This window comes from Protopterus annectens, chromosome 10.part0 (assembly GCF_019279795.1).
Source record: "Protopterus annectens isolate FY-2018-M chromosome 10.part0, PAN1.0, whole genome shotgun sequence".
NCBI lineage: Eukaryota > Metazoa > Chordata > Ceratodontiformes > Protopteridae > Protopterus > Protopterus annectens.
Genome location: NC_056744.1, coordinates 1,269,700,848 through 1,269,719,379, shown reverse-complemented (window position 1 = coordinate 1,269,719,379; position 18,532 = coordinate 1,269,700,848).

Below are 18,532 nucleotides of genomic sequence, written 5' to 3'. Positions count from 1 at the left end.
ATATATATCCTGTTTTTCCACCTGAAAATGGTTAAGAAATGACTTACAGTTTCAGAGCAGTCCTTGGTGAATTGTGATTGTTTCTCAAACACTAACTTGTCTTTGCTTTGGCTCATTAGCAGCAGTACAAAGAATTGCCTGCTCACACCCTTGTTCTCCCCTCCCCCTTCCCTGTTTATTACCTTAAGACAATCCCAAAATTAATAAATATTACCTGTGGCAGGCACCATTTTTAAAACTACAACCACCCTTGTCACTATCATATGTTCATTCATCAATTAACTCTGTTACCTGATTGTTTCCAGCCCCCTCATAAGAGCAACTAACAGGGTCTCTACCCACTTCGCTCCCCACCCTGCCCCCTATTCCCTCCTGTCCCCAGTGGTCCCACCTTTATTACACTCACAAACCCCTGCCATCTTTCCAGTAGCCAACCACAGTGCTAACCCAACACTACCTCCTCCATGTTCCCACTACTATCACACCTCCTCAACTAACATGTACAAGCATACCTTACCTATGCTCACTGCATGCACTCTCCTTGAATATCTTACATCCTACCAAAGCTCTATCATTTCTGCACTCAACCACTACCACTGTACTACTACTCACACCACCACTCATGTCTCACCCTCACTCAGCTCCCCTCCCATCAACTCAAGAACCATCCCTATGCACCCCCCACATATTCTACCAACTATATTACTCAAACATAAAGCATCCCTACAACTTAACATAGTAACCCTCCCACCATACGTATTACCCAAAGAGCACAATCATAAAGTTTCCCTTATAAACAAACACATTCAAAAACTGAGAAAACTAATAACCTCATGCATATCAAAACTAGCCCTAAGTGGAGATATCCACCCTAACCCTGGCCCTACCATCTCCAACCCCAATCCTCATAATCAGACTAGAAACCACAACTTCTCCCATATTACAGCCAATAGAAAACCAAATGACTTCCTTCTACTAAGCCTAAATATTAGAAGTATATCCAACAAAGTCCATGAACTCCATGCCACCATAGACTTGTACTTCCCAGATATAGTCATCCTGACAGAAACCTGGCTAAAACCTCACATTACCAGTGAGCAAATACTTCCTACAGGTTATGGCATAGTAAGAGTAGACTGGCTAAACAAGAAAGGAGCCGGTGTAGCTATAATATTTAAACAGCATCTAAACATCCAGATCTTAAAATCATCAGCTCCACAAATAGGCAATGAAGAAATAATATATACCAACCTCAAAATAAACCAAAACAAAACTATCAACATAATTGGATGCTATTTCCCACCTGGCCAAAACATTCCTCTACTAGAAAACCTCCTCAGCTGGTCTACCCACCATCTCCCCCAAGAAACTATCATTTTAGGTGATTTCAATATTGACTGGCAATCCTGTTCTGGCAACCATCCAAACCATCATGTAAACCTTCATGGCTTCACCCAACTAGTCCAGTCGCCAACCAGGATAAATAAAAACTCCAGCAAGCACACTACCCTGGATTGGATACTAGTCAGTAAGAACCCCCAGTCATATATAACAGGCTGCTTATCAGATAGCCTCAGTGATCACTCCCCAACATTCCTACTGAAAAAATACCTATACCAAGCTAAACCTGTCATCTACCGTCAGATACGTAAAAAAATAAACTTTAACCCACTCACATTCATCTCATCCCTCAAAGAATGTAACTGGCATCCTCTAAAGTACCTCAGTCTTGATGACGCAGTTGAATTTTTTAATACTACCTTCCAGAACATCCTTAATTACCATGCCCCCATAAAACTTTCCAGAATCAAAGCACAACCCTCCCCGTGGCTACAGAAAACCACTAAGTCAGAAATGAAAAACAGGGATAAAGCTTGGGAGCACTGGCGCAAAACCAAGACCCCCTCAACTAGACAGAAATTCCTAGAACTACGCAATAGAGTCAAAAAGCTAACAAATCAGGACAAATTCCAATACTACCAGTCTGCCCTAGATTCCTCCGAACACAGCCCCAAACAATTCTGGTCCTCCATAAACTCCATCCTCCACCCAGTTAAAGTCAGTACCCCTCCTCCTAACATCCCTCACTCCTCAGAAAATATTGCTACCTCATTCAACACACACTTCACACAAACCATACTATCACTAGCTAAACAACACAACCCCCCTCCCCTCCAACCCACACCTTCAACTACTAATCTCCCCACTGCCTTCTCTTTTTCTCCTGTGCCTACCTCCAACATAAAAAAAACTCTTAACTAAACTTAAACCCACCAAATTAGCAGAAGACAACCTCCCAAGTGAATACCTACAAATCGCAGCTGATGCTCTGGCCTACCCAGTATCCATCTTGATTAACCGATCTCTGTCAGAAAGTTATGTTCCCACACTGTGGAAAGTATCACATATAATTCCCCTCCACAAAGGCAGACCCTCCACAGAACTAACCAATTACCGCACCATAGCTATTCTCTCTCCACTCTCCAAAATACGAGAGAGATGCATACACTCTCAGGTCTCAGACTACCTCCTTACTAACAACCACCTTTCCAGTACTCAGCATGGTTTCCGACCAAACCATAGCACCACCACTGCCTTACTCTCCTTTACTAACACTATCCTTCAGCATAAAAACAATGGCTATCTCTCCTCTGCTATTTTCCTAGACCTATCTAAATCATTTGACATGGTCCCACACAAACAACTTATCTCTGTCCTCAATAACCTATCCTTCTCACAATCAGTCACCAACTGGTTTCAGAGTTACCTGTCTGACTGCCAACAATCCATTGTATGGCAGAATGACATATCTCCCCAACTACCTGTCTCCATAGGGGTTCCCCAAGGATCCATCCTTGGACCCCTACTCTTCTCTGTTTTCACAAATAATCTAGCCTCTGCCACCACACATGGCACACTCATACAATACGCAGATGACTCGACCATCATCTGCTCAGCCCAGTCCCTACCCAAACTGCAAAAAGTCACACAGGAAGCCTTTTCCTCTGTTGAAACTTGGTTATCCGATGCCCAATTAATACTCAACCCAAACAAAACTAAACTACTCATCTTCCAATCCAGCAAACATACTCAAAACAACTCTCACTTTAACATCACAGCAAAATACAACACCACTATATACCCAACTGAACACACCAAATTGCTAGGAGTAGAAATAGACAATAAACTAAAATTTGACATTCACATATCCATGACCATAAAAAAGTCCACAAAAAACTAGGAGCGTTATACAGAAATAAGCATCTTCTCACCAAAGCAGCAAAGATTTCAATAGCAAATTCCCACCTTATCTCCACCCTACTTTATGCCTCTCCAATATATATACCAACCTAAGGCAATGCAATCTAAACAAGCTGGAGACCTGCTACAACAAAATTCGCCACAGGGGCATCCTACCGTAGTCACCACTGTCTCTCACTTGCTGAACTGGGCTGGCTTGAACTCCCGCACCTCCATCAATGGTATCAACTCTCACTCGCCCACAAACTAGTAAACCATCCACTAAATGTCCCATCTCTCCAGAATCTACTCCAACCCTATCGCACCACCAGACCACTAAGATCCAGCAATAAAAATCACTTGCAGATCACTAAAGCCAATAACTCTGCTGGTGAAGCACTATTCTCTTGCACCATAGCCAAATTATGGAACTCCCTCCCGCCCACAATGACCTCCGTACCATCATTCACCCACTTCAAACCTTTACTAAAAGCGCACCTAAAAACATGCTGGCTATGCCCTTGCAACTCCCACTCTAATATCACCCACCCCATCCAACCACTACCTTTCTTTCCACTCCACTAACTACCTTGATTATAGCAAGCTCAGATGCTCATAAGCCTAGTACTTATACAACAGGAACTTCTTATTTTAACATTTGTTAATGTCTGTTATGTACTTCACAGATAAAGATTCGAGTTGTCTACTGATGTACTATGTTCTTCATCTGTAAATATGTTGTAAGTAATTGCTATGTAACTTGTTAATCGCTATGTAATCCAATGTAACTACTGTCTGTTTATTTTAACTGTGGAGCTTTTCTCCTGGGGCCTCCACTGAAAATGGACCTACGTCCAGTCGGACATTCCCAGTCAACAAATATAAATAAATAAATAAATATATATTGCAGCTCCACCTCCTTTAGCTTTGCTGTCCATGGTTTGGGGTCTGAATGTATGATAGGATGAGTAACCTGGTATGCCTGGGGTGCTCTCCTCAGCTTCAAACCAGGTTTCTGTGACTGCACAAATGTCAGTATCTTCCAGGATTAAGAATGCTTGCAATGAATGCAGTTTCATGTTTAGACTCCCAGTGTTTATACCATGACCTTTAATTTGCATTTTGATGAGATTTTCTTGTTGGTGCTGCCTTAAAACGGCACTATGGGGGAGGTAAAAGCCATTGCTAGAAGTTTGAATTCCAAGCGAGATGTATGCAGGCCATCACTGGCAAAGCATTGTGGTCTGTCTATCATGTCTTCCCAGGCTGTCAGGTACTGGATCCCCTTGGAGTGACACCAGAAACTAAGCCAATCGTTAAAGTCAATCATTTTCTGTTTGTACTGAGGCATCATTTTTGGTAATGGTAAAATGCTGCTTAAGGCTAGGAACATATCTGCCTAGGATACATATTCAGTGAGCTCAATCATGTCTCTCTTCATATATTCCAGGGAGGTACATCTCAAGTCATTCATGCCAACATGGACTATGACAGAGTCATAAGAGGACCTATTGTTGAGAGACTTGAGTGCATGAGTGATATGGCAGATTCTGGGACCTGACAAACAACTTACTGTAACTTTCTCCTTATCCAGCCTGGTGAGGGGCACATCTGTGTGTCTCATAATTGAGTCTTCAATGACTAATATGTTGGGCTTATGGTTAGGCCTTTGTGACTGTGAGACACAGATGAGTGGACTATGTGTGGTGTATGGTGTGATGGGCAGTGGAGTTCGTATGTGTTTTTGCCTCGGAGATCTCTTTTGTTTGGGTATGTTTTTGTTGAAGAACTCTGCATATGTGGGTGTGTGCTGTGTAGTTGTGGGTGGTGTTTGCGGTGTGGTGTTTGTATTGACAACCTTCTCAGTGCCAGATATACTGGCATGTGAGGAAGAGAGCATAGACTCTAGGTTCTTAATGTAATTGCATCTCTCACAAATTGTGTTCCTAGGTGGTAGTAGTATCAGGTTGCTACACTGTCTCAGGATGCCCATATCAGCCAGACTGGCAGGAGAAACAGTAGGAAACTGTCCATCCATATTTGTCTGAATCTGAGGGAGAGAGGCCAGAGAGAGCTAAGGAGTAAAGGGTGGACGGTCTAAGAGGAGTAGTACTAGCTGATCACACAAGTGCTACTAAGGGAAAATGTGTAGCTGGAATACCTCACAATGGGTGCAAAACAGTGCAGCTGTGATGCGTGACGTGGAAACAAGCCCAAACTAGCTCAAACACAGGGTTTAAATATGACAAAAAAATAGAAGGTTCTAGTACCACAGAAATCTAGCCATTCCTGCTAGTCCTTCCTTTCTTTACCAGCCTGTACCAAACAAGGACCAGGCAGCCCTTCTACTCACACTAGCAGAGGAGATAGGCTCCTACCAACACAAGATGGCTGACAGAAACACAGAAGGCAAACACAATATGGCTGCCAGAAACACAGAAGGCAAAAACAAACAGCTCTGGATGCAGCAAACCTTGTATCCAGACTATGCTACTCAACTTAAGGGTAAGAACACAGTAAAACTCACAAAAAAGCACAGATTAACCCCTTACAGACAAAAATAGAACTCACAGTATGAAAAAATCCAGTTAAACAGTAATGAAATGCAGTAAAATGCAGTTAAACTGTAATGTATTGCAGTAAATAGCAATGAAATACAGTTAAACAGTAATGAAATACAGTTAATCAGTAAATTCCTTTAAAACAGTGTAAATGTGATAAATTAGCACATAATAACAACGGTAAAAAAACAGCTCAAATAAAGTAGCAATTCAGCAGAATACTGTCATCAATTTAATCAGGCTACCGACAAGCAGTATCAAATGTGGCAAACTAAATGCAGTTGAACACCTAAGCAGAAGCAACAAAATGAAGTAGGAAAATGGACAATATTTTTTTAAGCAGAAAGTGAGGAGACAGAAGATAATTCAAGGTTAAGAAGCTAAAGGGGTGGGCCTTCATTACTGATTACACTGTATGCAGTAGAATGAGCTGATGCAATGTGTGAGCCTTCACAACTGATCTCACTGTACTCAGTAGAATGAGATATTACAATGGGACAGGGAGGAGTGTCCAATATCAAATTTATAGTAAAGAAGGGCAACTCATGAGCCACCAAGCTTTAAGACCAGAACAGCAGTTGGGAGGGGAGGGTAAAGATACAAGATCAGAACAGGGGTAAGGTAAGTTATCCTGTCTAAAACCCACACTGATGGGTTCCTTAAAAGCTGTTTAGAGCAGTATTATAAGATGCCACATTTTCAGTAGTTTTGTTTAGCAGCTCTAGTCATCAACCACACTTTCGATAAAGCATTGTATAACTCTCATATTTTTATTATATGTTTGTACTACAATTAATCAGGCCACTCACATTTTTTTAGTTCAAGGAGTTTCCATAAAATAAATTCTTAAGTGCTTTGAATACTTACCTTAGGTCCCCCTTTGTTATCCACAACTTAAAAGAAACAAGTCACACTTTTTTATCTTTCTTTATATGTCCATTCATTAATTTGATAAACTTACTTTGTATTTCTCTAGCTTCAGTCCTTTTGTCTTTGTAACAGGATAGCGTAATTAACTGATGAATTCAACTGTAGGCTTATTAATATTATATAAACCAAGTTTAGCAATTTATATCCCTAGGGTTTAACAACTGCCTTATGCATGCATTGCAGCAGTTAGTGTTATTGTTTCACAGCAAGAGGTTCTCCATTTCGATTCTCAGCTGGGGTGCCTTCTGTATGGAGTCTGCATGTCCTCCCTGCTGTCATGTGGATTTCCTCCTGGTGCTCCAGTTTCCTCCCACATTTCAAAGACATGCAGTAGTTGGACTTGGGCACTCTAAAATGGTCGTAAGTGAGAGTGAGTGCATGAATAAGTGGTGCGAATGAACTACTGTGCCAGGGATAGCCACCCAGTGGTGTAAACCTTGGCTCAAGATGATTGTCACTGTGAAAGTGACATGGTGACCCCATTTGCAAAAATGAGAAAAAGGGTTGAGGATGGATGGATGGATGGATGGATGGATGGATGGATGGATGGATGGATGGATGGATGGATTCTCAGCTTTTCCCACTGTCTCATCAGATGGCTGTCTCCTTCTGCTGTACTAGACTAATTTTCTATTCTTCATCTACTAGTAATAGAACCATATCATCCTACAGTTGTCCATTCCCAGATCTCTCTCCTCTCATCTCCCTCTGTCCTCCTAAATGTTCTCCTGCTGTTCTTCTCTTTTGTTGATCCCTTCTCTACGGTAAGATAGGTTTCCACTTTATTGCCCTGTTTTTTTCTATTATTCCCGCTGCTCTGATTTTTGTTTATCTGCCTGTCCCCAGCGTCTGTCTCACTGTTATGATTTTTCTCTACCCTTATCTACTTCCTCTCCAATTGCCTTCATGAGCTCACTTTGCTTCTCTGCTCCACTCCATGTTGCTTCGCATCTGACTGCCTCAGTAAAATTCCCTAGCCTGAGTTTCTGCCTTTATTATTTTTGCCAATATCATCATTCTGAAATTCCTCACCACAAATTTCTCTTTCCCTATTCTCCTCTAAAACCTGTCACCATAGGGCCCTCAACCACACTGATAGCAAAAAAAAAAAAAAAAAAACTAATACAATGTAACTGTCTCTCTGCTTGCAGTGCATCTCTATGCTTCTGTTTATCTCCAGCCTCTGGTTGCCATTGTGCTGTGCTATTTTTGAGGCTATATGTATAATGATGTTATAATGTAGCCTATTACTCTTTAGAATGCTGTCAGGTAAGTGGTAAAAATTACAGCAATAGATCGACTTGCCACATAATATCCCACGTGATGCTTCCATAGTAATAAACGTTTCCCTTATTGAAACTTGTATTGCCTCATTATCACTAAACTCGTCAGTAATAGGTGCATAAAAGTTAGGCGATTCCTGTGAGTACTGGATTGAACAGCTTGTATGTTCAAATTAGAAAGGGATAGGTGAGCGGCTGAAAGTTAATTAACTTAAGTTAGTAAACAAACCGAGAGCCATTGAGTTTAGGATGCCACAGATGTAGGGTAAGTGAAATGGGAAGAAAAAGAACATTATTTGCATGCTCACACATGCTTGTCATTAGCCAGCTTCACTATAAATGTATCCATCTCTCAAATGAATGAACTGTATGCCATTTGCTACCAAGTCTCAAACATTTGGATAAATGCTCAGAAGAAGCTGCGTCTGGCTGCATCCTTAAAACCATACCAGATATCTCTATAAATGTACAGGTAGCTAAGAAGCATTTTATACCCAAGCTGCAGTAAAATGTAATATAAGAAAAGCAAGGCCTCTTCTTCTGTGTTAACCATTGCATCAAAATCAACAAAGGAAAATTAGAAAATACCAACTAAAACCAATATGACATCAAAATGTACTGTCAAGACAGTCAGTTAATAAGAGTAAGATAAAGGAGCAACAGGTCAGACTTCAGAATACATGGCCCACAACACCCCAATGTTAGGACTGTGCCCTCCAACTCACTTATTTGTTCAACTCTGTACCCTAATTTCTTCTTTGCAAAGCTACTGTTTGAAACACTGGACAATTCTAAAGAGTACTTCATTTCCAGATGTCAAGTCTTCTTTTTCCTCTAATAATGTGAAACTTTTGAAATTGATTAACTAGGCAGAGGGTGTGGCAGAGTTTTTCCTCATCATGGGTTGCGTGGAGACATGCCCTGTGCAAAACATTCTAATAGATATGTTTTATTTTTCTGAAAATAAATGCTTGTTATAGTGGGTGTTTTTAATGAAACTGCTTTGTGCTCACTTCTGTTAATCCTTGAAATATTTCATTATACTGTGCATTACTGGTTTACTTTAGCTGCTGCATTACAGTGAACTTAAAAGCATCCTACATGAAGGTCATCCTTAAGTGGATGCAGAAAGGATACTCAACAAATGTTTCACTTTCTAAATATACTATTTACATAAAATCTTTTTAGACAAGATTCATTTACTTACTTCCTTATTCAAAGTAGTACTGCACCTTTGTTTGAACTTCTGTACAGAGGTCCTTTACGATGTGAAGCCAAGTTCAGGTCATTTTGAAATTTTCTTCTATTAGTTCTAGAATACTAGTATCAATGGTGGATCTAGGAATTTGAAAGGGGGGGGTGCAGTTTGGAAAGTAGACCAACAGGAGGTGTGTGGGGGTGATAAACAGAGATGACCTCAGATGAAATAGTGCCCCAGGCAAGGGGTCCTACTGCCCAGGTTCCCTCCATTTTGACCTTTACACAATATCGAAATTATTTTTTCTTACCTATTCTCATATTTTTATTTTATTCTTCATCCTTTCAATGTGCTCTAAGTGGCAAACAGTGCACTATGATAACTATAATAAATATGTGGATTAAGACAGGGGTCTGGGGGCCTCAGGACCCCAGAAACTACATTATTTTAAATGCTCTGAGGCACATCTTAGAGCTTTTTCCAACCTTTTTGTCAAATGAAGAGTGAAAAAAATGCACTTCACTGTAGTAGACCAATCACTGTTTTCTTATTACAGTTAGATCTATGCCCCTTATCCACTGAAGAGCAAAAAAAAGGGGATGTTCCCTCTACTGGCACACTGGTTTGCCTTGAAACAAATACATATAAAGAAATACCTTCAGTCTTATTCTTTTCTTTCAAGGTTGAAGTAAGTGGTGCCTAACAAAACCAGCAATTTCCAAAATGAGGAGATAAATGCTTGTGAGGATACATAAATCCTATCTGGGTAAAGTGCCTGCCTCCTTACCCACCACCAAAAAATAGTCACTGTCTGAGTATCCCTCTATTGTTAGATTGAGATGAAAGTTAAGGCACAAATGGATGCAGTCTTAAATTTCAAATATACCCCCAAGGTAGCTACCTTCCATATATCACTATAATGTCAGACTGGGACAAATTGGAAAAAATAAAATAAAATACAGCTGTTGCTGTTAGACATACATAAACATCATACAACTACCCTCAAAAATAGCCATGTATCTGGTATTTGTTTATTAAGAGAAGTAAAAAAAAATGACAAACACAATAATGTATTTCAACATATTGTACCTAAACAGGACACTGCAACTAAGCAAGCTGTAGTGCCCTTCTGTGCTTTTGGAGGGAAAAGGAAAAAGATAATTCAAAACTGAGGATCACTCAAAAACATGTTTGTAAGCATACACATCTGATTTCCCATTCCTTAAGCCAGTGATTTTATATAAACATATGCCTTATTTATTGTGCAGTTAGTTGCTGACACAAAGTCTGAACTTCTGGCAAAATAAAACTCCGACAGTTGTTCACAAAGAAAATAAAAATTCAGAATGGAATAACACTATAGTAAAAAAAAAATCATGTCAAAAGGAAAACACATTTACTGCCACAAAGCATTTAATTGAAATTAATATTAAGGAAACATAATGTTGTTATTGTAGTCAAAAGTGAGTGTAACTCTAAGGTTCATCAGACACTAGGTGTTGTTCCTAAAATGAAAGTTCACCCCTACACTATCTCTGGGATTGTTAAAGATATGAGGGTCCTAGCTGCAGTGCATCACCCAAGCAAACAGAAATGCTGTTAAGAAAAAAGCAAGCAATAGTGGAGTCATCATCCCTTAAATGTAGTCATTTTGCTGCAGGTTACAAAAGCCTTACTATAAATTCTATCTTGTTTTCTTTGAGTCAATGTACTGTATCAATTCACCGACTCTCCTCTATGTCCACTCTGTTAGTTGACATGTTACTTACTCTAACTTTGCTGCAGCGTTACTTTAGTTCTGTTTTGGTGACCATCCTCCTCACTGCCTGTCTCTGTTGATGCAAGTCTTTACCTTAATTAAGCATAAATGTACTGGATTTAAATAAGTAGTACTTGTGTAATAATCTACCAGGCTCTGGAAATTTTATTTAACCATTTCAGTTGTCAGTTTTGTGTTCCTCTACCTTCTTAGTAAAATAACCATTTCTGTTGCTTATGTGTACACAATACTGTTTGCCAACAGTTGGCTTGAATTTAAATGAAAAACATTCTTGTCAATTAGAAAGAATTAAAATATGTACCCTACATCACTGATTTGCCAACTTCACTTTATTATTAAAAACATAACCAGAAAGAATGCTAAATTTATTTTTTGTTGCTAGAAAAGTACTGCCAAACATATTAGCCATTTAAGATATCAAATGACCAATTATTGCTAAAGTCTCATTTAGGTCATGGGATGATAACTCAAGTACTCCATATTGTACATTGCAGAATGATATACACACACCACAGTAATCATGCTAAAGATTTTATTATTCTGTCATAAATTATATAATCTTTCCATGACTGTTAAACATGCTCACTTTTATGAGATAAGCACTGAATATTTAGGCTGAGAGTTTTCCTTTCTATCCAAAATGTATTACTGGAAAATAGACTTGAGAAAATAACACAAACTCAGCACAAATTAGCATGAACATTTTTTTACCTCAAAAAATACCAGTGGCGGATCTAGGAATTCGAAAAAAAGAGCTACATAAATTATTAGGAATAATGGATAACTGAATACTTTATGCATTCTCAACTGCTAAATAAAATAAACAGAAATGCAAACAAGTTGATTGCTGAGAAGCTCTTGATTACAAACGGAAACGTGTCATGAATGTTTTTACCCATTTTTATGTCTTTTTTTTCCTAAATAGTATTTGCCCTTTGGGAAACTTAGAGGCATTGGCTACAACTGCCATTTGTTCAAGTCTTTGTATGGCACAAGGTGAAAAACCCGTGTTAAGCCATATATACTGCAACATTAAGGAGATGAAATCCATGCCTCTGTAAATTTAGTCAGGGCAGTAGTATTAAAGTGGTTCTTTATGAAGTCATATTTTTTACTAAATTAACCTCATGGTCATGGTGTTTGAAATGAACTGAAAATGTTCCAGGATTTGAGAAAGAGCAGACTGAAGGGAGGTGAGTCTGGAGGACTCCAGGAATTGTTTTGATGCACCCCTGGGAATGTATGTTGTAATTTTACATTCATTTTACACCTGTATAATTTTTGTCTTTGACCAAATTTGTTGTGCTGAGAGGTTGAGAGGTATGCAATCATGTAGAAAAAAAATCAGTTACATTAATGAAACGTTTTGATTTTTCACAATATAACTTGTTCCAGTATTCTGAATGAGAACTAGTGACAACACTTTGAATAATGAAGGGCAATCTCCTAAGTAAAGGATTCTTTTACAATGTTGCTACAAGTCATGCAAGTCTGAATTAGTGACTGTAAGACTGACAGTGGTTGCTGTGTTGATTACTATTTTGACACAACTATCATAACATTTGAGAGAGAGAGAGAGACAGACAGACAGAGAAAGCAACTTTTGAGACTAACCTAGGGACTTAGAGGGGACAACATAAGGGCCACTGGTAAATATAGTCTGCCTAGTGTATATGTATATGTGAGTGTTTATGTGTTGGGGACTGTGCTGGGAGTGATCAGTTAACCCATCATGCTTCCTCTAGTTGAAGAACTTGAGCTTTAGGTAATGTGTTGATTGCAGGCATCTTACTGCTTCGCTAAACTGTTATGTAAAGCATCACCCCGCCCCCACTCATTTCCTTTTGGATAATTACACCAATAGATAAAGTGGGATTCTAGAACTGAATATGGGTCTTTATAGTAGAGAATTGGTATATGAAGCTTTATTACATGTAAATGTTTTACTTTCACTCCTTCAATGTGTCTATGCAAATCACCTGGAGGATTTTTTTTTTTTAAATATCATTCCCCCATAAAAGACATAATATTGTTGCAGGACGGATATTCCTATTAGGTTGGGGGAAATTTTAAAGGGGTAGTTGGATGCTTTGTAAGGCTTGTAAATATTGTAAAGGGTGGTATGAGCAAAAGAGTAGTATTCCAGTTGTGCATCTGGTATGAAATGAGGCAGTGGCTTAGTATGTCTGGCTCACTATGGAATCAAAAGCAGTCTTCCACTCAGAAATGTCGTAAACAAAGTATACTATGAAAAAGGAAACAGAATGCTTCAAAACATATTATTGCTTCAGAATTGTACTTAATGATATAGCGTAAACAACATGAATGGGCGTACACAGGCCCACTCTGCTGTGAAGAACATTGTGATTGCACTTTGGTGAGTTTGGTAACTAAAGTCTGGGGGGGATAGGTACAGCTATAAGATGACTGCTGTCTAAACTGATGCACGCTTTCCTCACTGGGAAAAAAAACTATTTATATTAACCCCCTCCTGATAAAACATGTGCTGTAGGACAGGAGGGAACAGAGGGATTTGGTCTGGGGATGTGGAATAATTCCCTGCACAGGCGGGATCTCTTCCCACTGAGTCAGTCTCAGAACCCATTTGTCTGAAAAAAACCTGTTCCCAAAGAGAGAGAAATGGAGAATCTGACTTTCTGGAAGAGATAAGAGACTGCCAGGGTGGGAGGTGGGACAAGGCCCCTTACATACAGATTTTGTCTTTTTTCACTGCTTTTTGTTCTGTGGGAGGTTCCTGCTTTCATTTAGGAAAAGCTCCCCACCATTGATTTTTTAATGCCTGCCTACCAACTTATTGCTGAGACTGTTTCTTGCCGCAGTTGGACAAGGGAGCAAAATAATCTTTGGAAAATTTAGAGGGAGGTATAACAAAAATCTGAGAAATTCCCTGAATGCCAGTTTAATGTTCTTATCACATTTTTGATAAGCTTTGCAGCAGCGGGACCAAAATCTCTCTCCAAAGGTGAATTTAAGAGCTCATTTTTACATCCTCTAAAAGGTTCTGAGAATAAAGCCAGACAAACCTGTTCAGCACAGTACCAGTGGCAACCTCAATGGATGTAGTATCTGCAGTCATAAACACAATTTAAATGACTACTGACCTGAAAAATGAAAGAAGCCAAACCACACAAAGCAGATTTTTCCTTGCAGGGAGGAACTGCAGATAAAACTTTAACATATGAGACTGACAACTCAAAATGATAAAAATTAAAGTTACAGAAGCAAACACTTTTACATGAACTTAAAAACTGATTTACCCTCCCTATCAAAAGGGGAAAGATTAGAGTTAAAATGTTTGGAAGCAGCTGGCTTAACTAAAACTATAGCTGCTGGGTCATGTTTGGAAAGACAGTATAAAAACTTAGAGTGAGGAACTATACATTCTATTTGCCTTTTTAGGGGCAGCAGGCTGAGTATCAGGCAAATTGCTGGCAGTAACACACACTTCCTCCAAAGGTGACAGAACTGGGGAAATGGGTAAAGGTTCCTGAAATTCCTTCTGTAACGACTGATAGTATTTTCTGGGGGACTGAGAAAACTCAGTGCTCTCCCACGGAATACACTTATACATTCTGGAAATAGTCTTGGAGAAAAAGAATTATTAATAGGGAGATTCAGGTAATATGCTCTCCACGGAGTCTGAATCAGAATTTTGAGGGGTAAAACTGTATCTGTTCTATCACATTCCTTTCTGGATTTAATTTTTTGAATCTTTTCAGGAAAAGAGGAATCACTTTTTGTTTACCAGGAACCACTTTATAAGAAAGGTCACTAGACTATATAAGACCCTGTGCCGGACTTAATAAACTACTTCTGTCCAGTAAAAATGAGATGGGAGAAGCTATAAGTTTAGTTTTCTGTTTCTTTTTTTCAGGAAAATTAAGGATAACACATTTTTTAATGGTAGCAATAGCTTCCTCATGGATGGGCACAACATTGTGGTTAAGCAGGGGCACTTTCCCTGCCCGTTTTTGTAGCACCAACAAAAGTGGTTCACCCTTGCCCACTAAGGGGAGCCGAAATAGCTGCAGAGGATGTCACTAACCCCCAGTGCACAGTGGCTGTATTTGCCACACAGTGAGATATAGGGAAAAAGAATAGTGGTCTCCGGAACCAGCTTGGTCACAGCAGAGTCTCTCACCTAAATCTGAATTACCAACCTGCTGTGATGACAAACACCTTTATTGAATTATCACTTAAGACACAGGCAAAGATACATTTATTTAAAAGAAAGCAAACCATGTGTATAACTTCTACTAGCTAAGAATTATGAGTAATGACCTTTGAGATATAAAATATTTATTGACAATTACTCAAATAAAAATGTGTCACCTGAGAGCATTAAACACTCCAAAATATTGTTTCTTTGTAAAAACCACACGTCCCATGCACTGGTGTATTATAATCATTTGACATTGCTGCTTCACATTAAAAAAAGTGCTGATTTCTTGACAAGATGAATTTGCACAGAAATGCATCCTGCTACCATAAAATAGCTAAATTTATTGTCAGTTTCTCTCATAGAACCCACCATTGTCGTAGCTTAAAGCAATTAAAATGTTTTGAACTGCACAAATACCTAGCATACTCCCAACTAACTAAAGCACACAAATTAATTTATCATCCAGAAAAATGCCGTGCTCTACAAAACTTATTACTATCCTACTGTCCAACAAAGGACCTCTGTTCTAGTAAAAATTTCATATTACTTACAAATAAGTCAAATAATCTTGCAGGAGACTTGCTTTACTTCCAATACATTGCTAAACTTGGGATTAGTACCCCGATACAAATAAAACTCTACAACAAACTCAATAGTTTTAAACCACTGCTTAAATAACATCTTCACCAGTCCTGGTCCTGCACATGCTCATCTTAAGGTTGAGACTTGTGTTCACTGTATGATACTCTCCAAATACACTCAAACAGAATACTCTCAACCTCTCACTGAAATGACAAAACAATTTTTATAAATAACTGCTGCCTGTGCAATCTACTAAGTTGTATGCAGGCTTTCTCTTTAGTAACTTCCACCTCTGTAAAGTCTTAGAATGTATAAATATAACTATTGTTTTTGTATAAATGTAAATAGAAATGTAACTACTCTCTGCTTAACTGGAACTTAGTATAGAACAATGCAAGCAAATGGAGCTTTTCTCCCCGGGCTTTCAGTGAAAATGGGTATTACTCAGTCAGACATTCCTAGTAAATAAAGGCAAAATAAATAATTATTGAGTAATATTTACTGCATGTTTACATTGCCAGCTTTACTTTCAAAATGAAAAATGGATACTGCAATAAAATGAATAATCTTCCCTGAATAGCTGTGAATATCTTTCAGCCTCTTAGCACAAGAAGTCTAGATAGAGCCTAAAATAATGGTGGGGCAAAGGGCCAAAAGTAGGGACAGATTTCAAATACTGTTCTTTTTAACTTATAAAAGTTAATAAAAAAACAGAAAAACATAAATTTTAACAGGAAAGCAAACCAAAAAATATGAGGCAAAAATCTAGACATTCTGCAAAAAGCTATACAGTTGAGAGGTATGTATAGAGTTAAATAATGTTCTTTGAAGCAACCGCCTTTTGTAGGAGTCTGATTCTGAACCCTATACACACTCATGCATGCCGACATGTATTCACAGATGCTCGCATACAAGCACTCGCTGACACTCATATATACACACATGCAGTAATGCACAGTCATATACATGTAATCATACACTCGCATACTTGCACTCACGCACTCTCGCACATACACAAATTACACTTACACATACACGCATACACTCGCATATACACATGCATTCACACACACGCAACATACACTCATGCATTCCCGTACAATCCCCACACTTGCAAATTTATTTAAAAAAAAAGAAATCTGAGGCAGGATCTGGGGGCATAGTTCATTCCTTGGTTCCAGTGTCCTTGAGTGACACTTTTCTCCATCAATGTCTCCAAACTTTGGAAGTCTGTAACTTGATAGTGTCACTTTTGTTTAACTTCTTTTGCAAACTGAACACTGACCAGTAGCTGCTGCACCGCACTTGCATGACAAGTCAGTGGAATTTCCCAGAAGAGACCAGGCTGTTTTCTCTTTCCATATCGCTGAACTCCTTCTCTCAACAGAAGCGGCAAAGTCTGAAAATATACTGCCAATGTTTCAGTTTGGGGTCCGCGGTACATTTTGCTTGTTTCAACATTTGCTAAGTTATTTTTCTTTCTTTTTTTTTAATTTGGTGCAATGCTTTTACTGCCCATAAGTCAAGGCTGCAAAAGGGGGAGGTGTGCGCCCCTGTGCCAAAGCCTAAATCCGCCATTGATTAGACTATGGACTGTTAGCATTTTGCATTAAAGATTAGATTTTTTTAGCATTATATGTTTATGATATTATGACCCAAATTTGTAATTAGAGTACACAAAAATTACAAAGGTGAAATTTTGCAGATATGTGAAGTGTTTCCTACTCAAGTTACATATCGTCAAAACTGTATATGAGAAAGTATATGTATGGGGATGTGTGTGTGTGTGTGTATGTATGTATGTATGTATAAGTGTGTGTGTGTGTGTGTGTGTGTGTGTGTGTGTGTGTGTGTGTGTGTGTGTGTGTGTGTGTGTGTGTGTGTGTGTGTATGTGTGTGTGTGTGTGTGTATACGTGTGTGCATATGTATACAAGAAGATTCACTTCAGATGACTGAAGTTTTAAAACTTCGTATTTCATATGGCAAAGACCATATGATCGAAGTTTCAAAACTTTGAACACCTGAAAGAAAAACAAGACAAAAAGATTTTCCTGTATATTTTTGCAGGGAGCAAGTCCCCCTGCACCTCCCTTGTGGGGGGCTGCACCCCACCCCACCCCCTGCTGTTTAAATATACCAACTCTGAGATTGCACTACAGTAAGGAAAAGGGAAAATTTCCCATTCCGCGCTGTACAGAGATGTCCATTCAGAATGTACAAAGTTTTAAAAGTTCGATCATATGGTCTCGGCCATATGAAATTCAAAGTTTTAAAACTTCAGTCATCTGAAGAGAAACCATACAGAGATGTGTGTGTGTGTGTGTGTGTGTGTGTGTGTGTGTGTGTGTGTGTGTGTGTGTGTGTGTGTGTGTGTGTGTGTGTGTGCATATGTATACAGGGATATGTGTGTGTGTGTGTGTGTGTGTGTGTGTGTGTGTGTGTGTGTGTGTGTGTGTGTGTGTGTGTGTGTCCGTGTGTGTGCATACATGTGTGCATATGTATACAGGAATGTGTGTGTGTATTTGTGTGTGCAGGCATAAATGAAAACTCATATCAAATTTCATCAGCCACCTGTGTACTTGCTGTGCACAGCAACTAACCTACTGCCCAAATGGCATGACTGAGTATCCTGTATATCCAAGGGAAAGTGTAAAATGTTTTTGAAAGTGAATGTGAACAAGTATTGTACAGTGTCATTGGCTTCTACTGTATAAAATCATTCACTGTGGAAGTCACGACAGAGTTCTGTGACAGCAGAAAGAACTGCCATTTTG